General features: G+C 32.4%; 1 pseudogene; it reads right to left on the minus strand.

The window, feature by feature from the left end:
- Positions 1–1,879: 1,879 nt before the first annotated feature.
- On the minus strand, positions 1,880–2,030 carry LOC122241803 (annotated as a pseudogene).
- Positions 2,031–6,682: the final 4,652 nt, after the last annotated feature.

A 6,682-nucleotide genomic window follows, 5' to 3' on the forward strand; every position in this document is an offset into this window, starting at 1 on the left:
GATTGACCAGATAATTGTAAAACTTTTTAATATTTTAAAATTTAGGGAGTCATTACAACAAAAGCTATACAGATTTAAAAGAATAAAAGATTAATATGAACCACTTTCTGCCAATAAATTTGAAAATATCCACAAAAGGGATATATTCCTAGGAGGATACAACCAAATTTGAATCAAGGAAAAGAAAAACAAAAGGGAAAACATATATAGTTCTTTAACTATTCAAGAAATTAAAACATATTAAAAATTTCCCACCCAAATAATGTAAAGCCCAAGTAGTTTTACAAAGTAGTATACTGAACATTCAAAGAACACGTTATTTCTGAACATAAAATCTGGCAGAGAAAGAAGAAGAAAGAACACGTCCCAAATAATTTTATGAGACTTTTAGTGTAAACTGAAAACCAACACTATACAAGAACTTTGTGAGAGGCAAATCGCTACCCTCTGTCATCCATCACTTGAGCATAGATGTAAAAATTTCCAAACAAAATGAACAAATGGAATCCCATCATGTATAAAAAAGTATATCAAGAGTCTCTTATGGGTTTGCCTCCCTCTCTGTTTGAAACTACTTCTTCCCCTTCCCTTCCCCCATGGTCTTCTGTTAAGTTTCTCAAGTTTCACATATGAGTGAAAACATATATCTATCTTTCTCTGACTTATTTCACTTAGCATAATACCCTCCAGTTCCATCCATCCTGCAAATGGCAGGATTTCATTCTTTCTCATTGCCAAGTAGTATTTCATTCATCCCCCAAACCAAGAGCACACTGTATACACTGAATATTAGCTAACTTGATAATAAATTATATTGTAATTATATAATTATATTTATATAATTATAATTACATATTTATATAATATAATTATATATTTATTTAATATATAATTATAACATACAATATAATATAATTATGTAATCATAATATAATCATATTAAATTATATTAAAATTCAATAATAACAAAATTTAAAAAGTATATCAAATCTATTATAGGTTTATTACAGAAATACTAGTGTGACTCAAATGAGAAATTCCATCAATGCATATTTTATCATATTTAGCAACTTAAAGGGGGAAAAACATAAATCTTCTAAAGATGCAGAAGCATTTGATAATATTCAAATTTTATTCATGAAAAAAGTTCTTAGTATAAAAATGAATGACTTTTCTTAAACTGATAAAGGGTATCTGCAAAAATAAAATCTTTTTACAATCATGGTACTTAATGGTAAAACTTTAAAATATTTTCTTTAAAATAAGTTACCTGACAAGATGCCAGCCATCAATACTTCTGTTCATCACTATATTTGATTCTCTTGCCAGTCCAATAAGGCAAAAAAAATTATATAAGAATTAGAAAGAAGAAATAAAATTAATATATGCTGAGAACATAGCTATACACAAAGATCTACAAAGAATATTCCCAGGAAGCTACTGACAAATTATTATTATTAAGAAGAAGATTTACTAAAATGTCACATAAAAAAGAACTAGTTACATTTCTATATTCCAGTAATAATTAAAAATATAAAAAATTAAAAGGATTTTATTTATAATAACAGTATGTAAAAAATATAAGGGATCCAGTAATCTGACAGAAGTCATATAAGAACTTTATGGGACAAAATTTTATATTTATTCAAAGGATATTAATGAAGACCAAGAAAAAATTTAGAGGTATACTATATTCAAGGATAGAAAAACTCAATTTTATAAAGATGTCAGTCCTTCCCAATTTTATCCATAGACTTAGTGTAACACCAACTAAATTCCCAAGTTTTTTCCCCTATGTATTGTAATGAATATGTAATTCTGAAATTTATATGGAACATAAGAGAATAAAAACAGTCCAAGATGTTCCTAACAAAGTTGGGAGTGGTCAGCACTATTCTATGTCAAGACTAATTAGACCTAGAGTAATAAAGATATTATAGTATTGGTCAGAAATAGAAAAATAGCCAAGTAGAGTCAACTGATAAGAACAGATACTACACTTGATCTTAGCCAAAAGGCCGAGAAGCGATAGCCAAGTAGATTCAATAGAGAGTCAAGATATAAACCCAACCATAAATGAGATTTGATGTATAAAAAACTGGTGATTAATGCAGGAGAGAAGCATGGGCAATTTAGTAAGTTAATATGGCACTAATGGTTATAGATACACAACAATCCAACCTCACAACATACACAATTCTTGGTGGCCTGACAGCTTAAATGTGGAAAGCAAAAAGCTTTTGAAAGGAAGTTTAGAGGAACATTTTTATGATTGGGGGATAGGAAAACCTTTTTTAAACTAGGTTGTCAAAGAACAGATTATAAAATTAAATGTTGATAAAATTCCCTTCATTAAAATTTATAACCTTTAATTAAAACTTAGCATAAAGAAAACAAAAAGGCAAGTTACAAAATGGGAGAAGGGATTTGCAGTATTCAGATGTCCAAGGAACAATATCCAGAATATAAAAAGAACAAATCAAGAAAAAAGATAAATAACTCAATATTCAAATGGCCAAAAGATTTGATTTGTGTTATAATAAAAAGAAACATGCATAGCCCTAAGATGTTCAATTTGTTACTCATCACATAAATGAAAATTAAAGCCATTATATGCCATCATTTGCTATCAAATGGTTATTAAACAGAGATTTTAAATGATATAAAAACCTGACAACATTAAATATCTTCAAGGGCATAAACAAGAACTTGTATACACTGCTAGTAAAACCACTTTAAAAACCACTTTAAAAAATAATTTAACATTATTTTGGAAAGCAATGCAACTCCTGGGCAGTGGTTCTCAAAGTGTGATCTAAGAAAATTTTCAGCATGTTTGCAAAGTCCCCTCATTTCAAACTGCATATTTGTGTGAGACCCGATGTTTTTCAAATACTTCAACCAAAACTACAAACCCAATAGACTGAATGAAGAGAGCAGATATGAAAATTTGGTTGTTTTCCTTTAAGCCAGACATTGAAAAATTTGTAAAAATGAAGAGAATATCACTTTTTTCATTAATTTATTTTCATTTTTTAAAAATAGTTGTTTTTGTAAAAATGTTATTGGCATGAACTCGTAATGGGACTACTGTTATTTTTATTTTATTTTTTTATTGAAGCATAATTGAGATACATTATATTAGTTTCAGGATTACAGCATAATGATTCGCTATTTGTATACATTGCAAAATGAACGACACATTAAGTTTATTTACCATCTGTCACCATACAAAGTTACATTTTTTTCCTTGTGATGAGAGCTTTTAAGATTTACTTTATTAGCAACTTTTAAGTTAGCAATACAATATTATTGGCCATAGTTCCCATGCTGTTCATCACATCCAGATGACTTATTTATTTTGTTACTGGAAATTTGTACCCATTGCTCTTTTTCACTATTTTTGCCCAGCCCTCAAGATCCTCCCCTCTGGCGACCACCCATCTGTTCCCTGTATCTATGAGATTTATTTTGTTTTTGTTTATTTTTTAGATTCCGGATATAAGTGAGAATTTATACAGTATTTGGCTTTATCTGAGTTATTTCACTTAGCAAAATAGTCTCAAGATCCATCCAGTTGTTGCAAATGGCAAGATTTCATTCTTTTTTTCTAGCTAAATAGTATTCCATTATATATGTATATATATATATGTGTGTGTGTGTGTGTGTGTGTATGTATTATATAAACATATAAATATAAACATAAATATAAACATATAAACACACACACACATATATCTCACATCTTCTTTATCCATCCCTCCATTGATGGTCATTTAGATAGTTTCCATGTTTTGGTTATGTAAATAATGATGCAGTGAACATAGGGGAGCATGTATCTTTTCCAATTAGTGTCAATTTTCTTGGAATTAATACCAGTTGTGGAATTACTAGGTCATATGATATTGATATTTCTATTTTTAAGATTTTGAGGATCTTCCATACTGTTTTCCATAGTGGCTGTACTAATTTATATTCCCACCAACAGTGCACGAAGGTTCCTTTCTCTCCACACCTTTGCTAACACTTGTTATGTTTTCATCTTTTTGATAATTGCCATTCTGAGAAGTTGAGGTGATATGTCATTGTGGTTTTTAATTTTTATTTTAGAAAAAGAGAGAGAGCATGTGCAAGCAGGGGAGAAGGGCAGAGGGAGAGAGAGAGAGAGAGAGAGAGAGAGAGAGAATCTTAAGCAGGCTCCATGCTCAGCATGGAGCCTGATGTGGGGCTCAATCCCATGACCCTGGGACCATGAGCTGAGATGAAATCAAGAGTCTGACACTCAACCCACTGAACCACCCAGGTGCTCCTCATTTTGGTTTTGATTTGCATTTCCCTGATGACTAGTGATGTTGAGCATCTTGTCACGTGCTTGTTGGCCATCTGTATGTCTTCTTTGGAAAAACTGTTTATTCATATCCTCTGCCAATTGTTAAAGTTGGATTGTTTTTGTTGTCATTGTTATTGAATTATATGAGTTCTTTATATATTTTACATATTAACCTCTTCTCATGTATATGATTTGCAAATACTTTCTCATTCAACAGGTTGTCTTTTTATTTTGTTGATGCTTTCCTTAGCTATGCAGACACATTTTAATTTGATGGAGTCCCATGTGTTATTTTTGCTTTTGTTGCCATTGTTTCTGGAGTCAGATTCAAAAAGATATCTCTAAGACAAATGTCAAGGAACTTACCACCTATATTTACTTCTATGAGTATTATGGTTTCTGGTCTTCCAGTCAAGTCTTTAATTTATCTTGAGTTAATTTTTGATGGTACACGAAAGTGGTTCAGTTTCTATTTTTTTGCAGCTAGCTGCCTAGTTTTTCCAGCACCAATGTATTAAAGAGACTGTCCTTTCCTCAGTATATATTCTTGCTTCCTTTGTTGTAGTTAACTGTCCATATATGGGTGGGTATTTCTAGGCTCTCTGTTTGCTTCACTGACCTATGTATCTGTTTTGATTACTATAGCTTTGTATAGTATGATTACCATACTGTTTTGATTACTATAGCTTTGTAATGTAGTTTGAAGTCAGGGAGTAGGTCCTCCAGCACATAAATAGAAGCTCTTAGGAGTCCTCAACAGTTTTCAAGAGTGAAAAGGAGTCATGAGACCAGAATATTTATAAACTGTTGCACTAAAAACTTTTTCAAGTATAAATTAGTAGACATGCACAAAGATGATCATAGTCACTTGTTTGCAATAGAAAATAAAACACAAACAAAAACATTCAACAAACTTGTAATGCCCATTGACAAATCAACACAAAATTATAAAATTATAATATACTTACCCAGTGGAATACTATATATTCTGAAATAATATGCTATGCATCTAGCATATGTATCTATATCTATATCTGTATCCAACTATCTATGTAGACATCAACATGGGAAAGGCTTCAGAAACATGTTAAATGAGAAAAGCAAATCATACACATAGTATGAATTACTGGACTTAAACAACATGTATGACAAAGCCATGAAGAGAAAGAGGGAAATACAGAACATAAAATGTAGGATAGTGATTATCTCCAGGGAAACAGAAGCATGTGTTCTATTCATCCAGCTATGTGGTAGGTTACATGCACATTGGTTTTATTTTTATTTTTTAAGCCTTGCCCAAATACTACAAATATTCTTCTGTTTGTAATGTTTAATTATAACATTTTTTAATTAAAAAGTCATTTGAATGAAGAAGGGGAAAAGGAGGAGAAAAGAAGGGAGGATGAAGGACCAAGGAAGGAAGGCAGTATTTCCGGATCTTTAATGAGAGTTAAACAAATCTATTAAATGTACTTCCTCGGATGTTAACCAGCTTTCCTATGCTGAGAGGAGATAATCCATTGGGAAAGATACCACCTGTTCAGCCCTACACATTCTAAAATGCTATTAAAACACCTATTTTACGACACTTGAGAGGCTCAGTGGGTTAAGCGTCAGACTCTTGATTTCAGTTCAGGTCATGATCTCATAGCTCATGAGTTTGAACCTCATGGCTGGCTCCACACTGACTGTGGAGCCTGCTTGGGATTCTCTCTCTTCCCCTCTCTCTGCTCCTTCCCTGCACGTGCACTCACTCACTCCCTCTCTCTCTCTCTCTCAAATAAATAAATAAACTTAAAAAAAACCCACCTATTTAAAACTCTTTCAGATAAAAAGACACGTTTGTGATGAAAGTGACATGGAGCAGATTTCTCTGTAGGATTGGTCCAATCCCATATACAATTTAAAGAGCTGTACAAGTGACCAGGATCAGAGGAGACAGTCTCAAAAAACGTTGAGAATGTTGGCTTGCAACCATGGTGTTCCTTCCTCAGGACAATCTACTGCTTGCCACCTGCCATTCACTCAGTTCCTTAGGGAGAGCAACACATCAGCCTTTCACACCGAGCCCAGTGACCTTGCTGCCATCTCCTGGAAATACAGCAATGGGTGATGATGCCGTGAAAGGGGGATGTGGGACAGAGACGAGCACAGAGCCCGCTGCAGGACTTTTCATTATTTCCTAATTGGAACAAGTGCAATTTACACCACTCTTTACATGGCTGTTTTGTACTCTTATAATTATAGAGTTAGCAACTTTGGCACCCTTTTTTCCACTTTTTAATTGTGTGGCTGAATATGATTGGAAAAACAAAGACGTACACCTAGGGAAAGGGAAATGGAAAAATAAGG

The sequence above is a fragment of the Panthera tigris genome, chromosome C1, assembly GCF_018350195.1.
Source record: "Panthera tigris isolate Pti1 chromosome C1, P.tigris_Pti1_mat1.1, whole genome shotgun sequence".
In the NCBI taxonomy this organism is placed as follows: domain Eukaryota; kingdom Metazoa; phylum Chordata; class Mammalia; order Carnivora; family Felidae; genus Panthera; species Panthera tigris.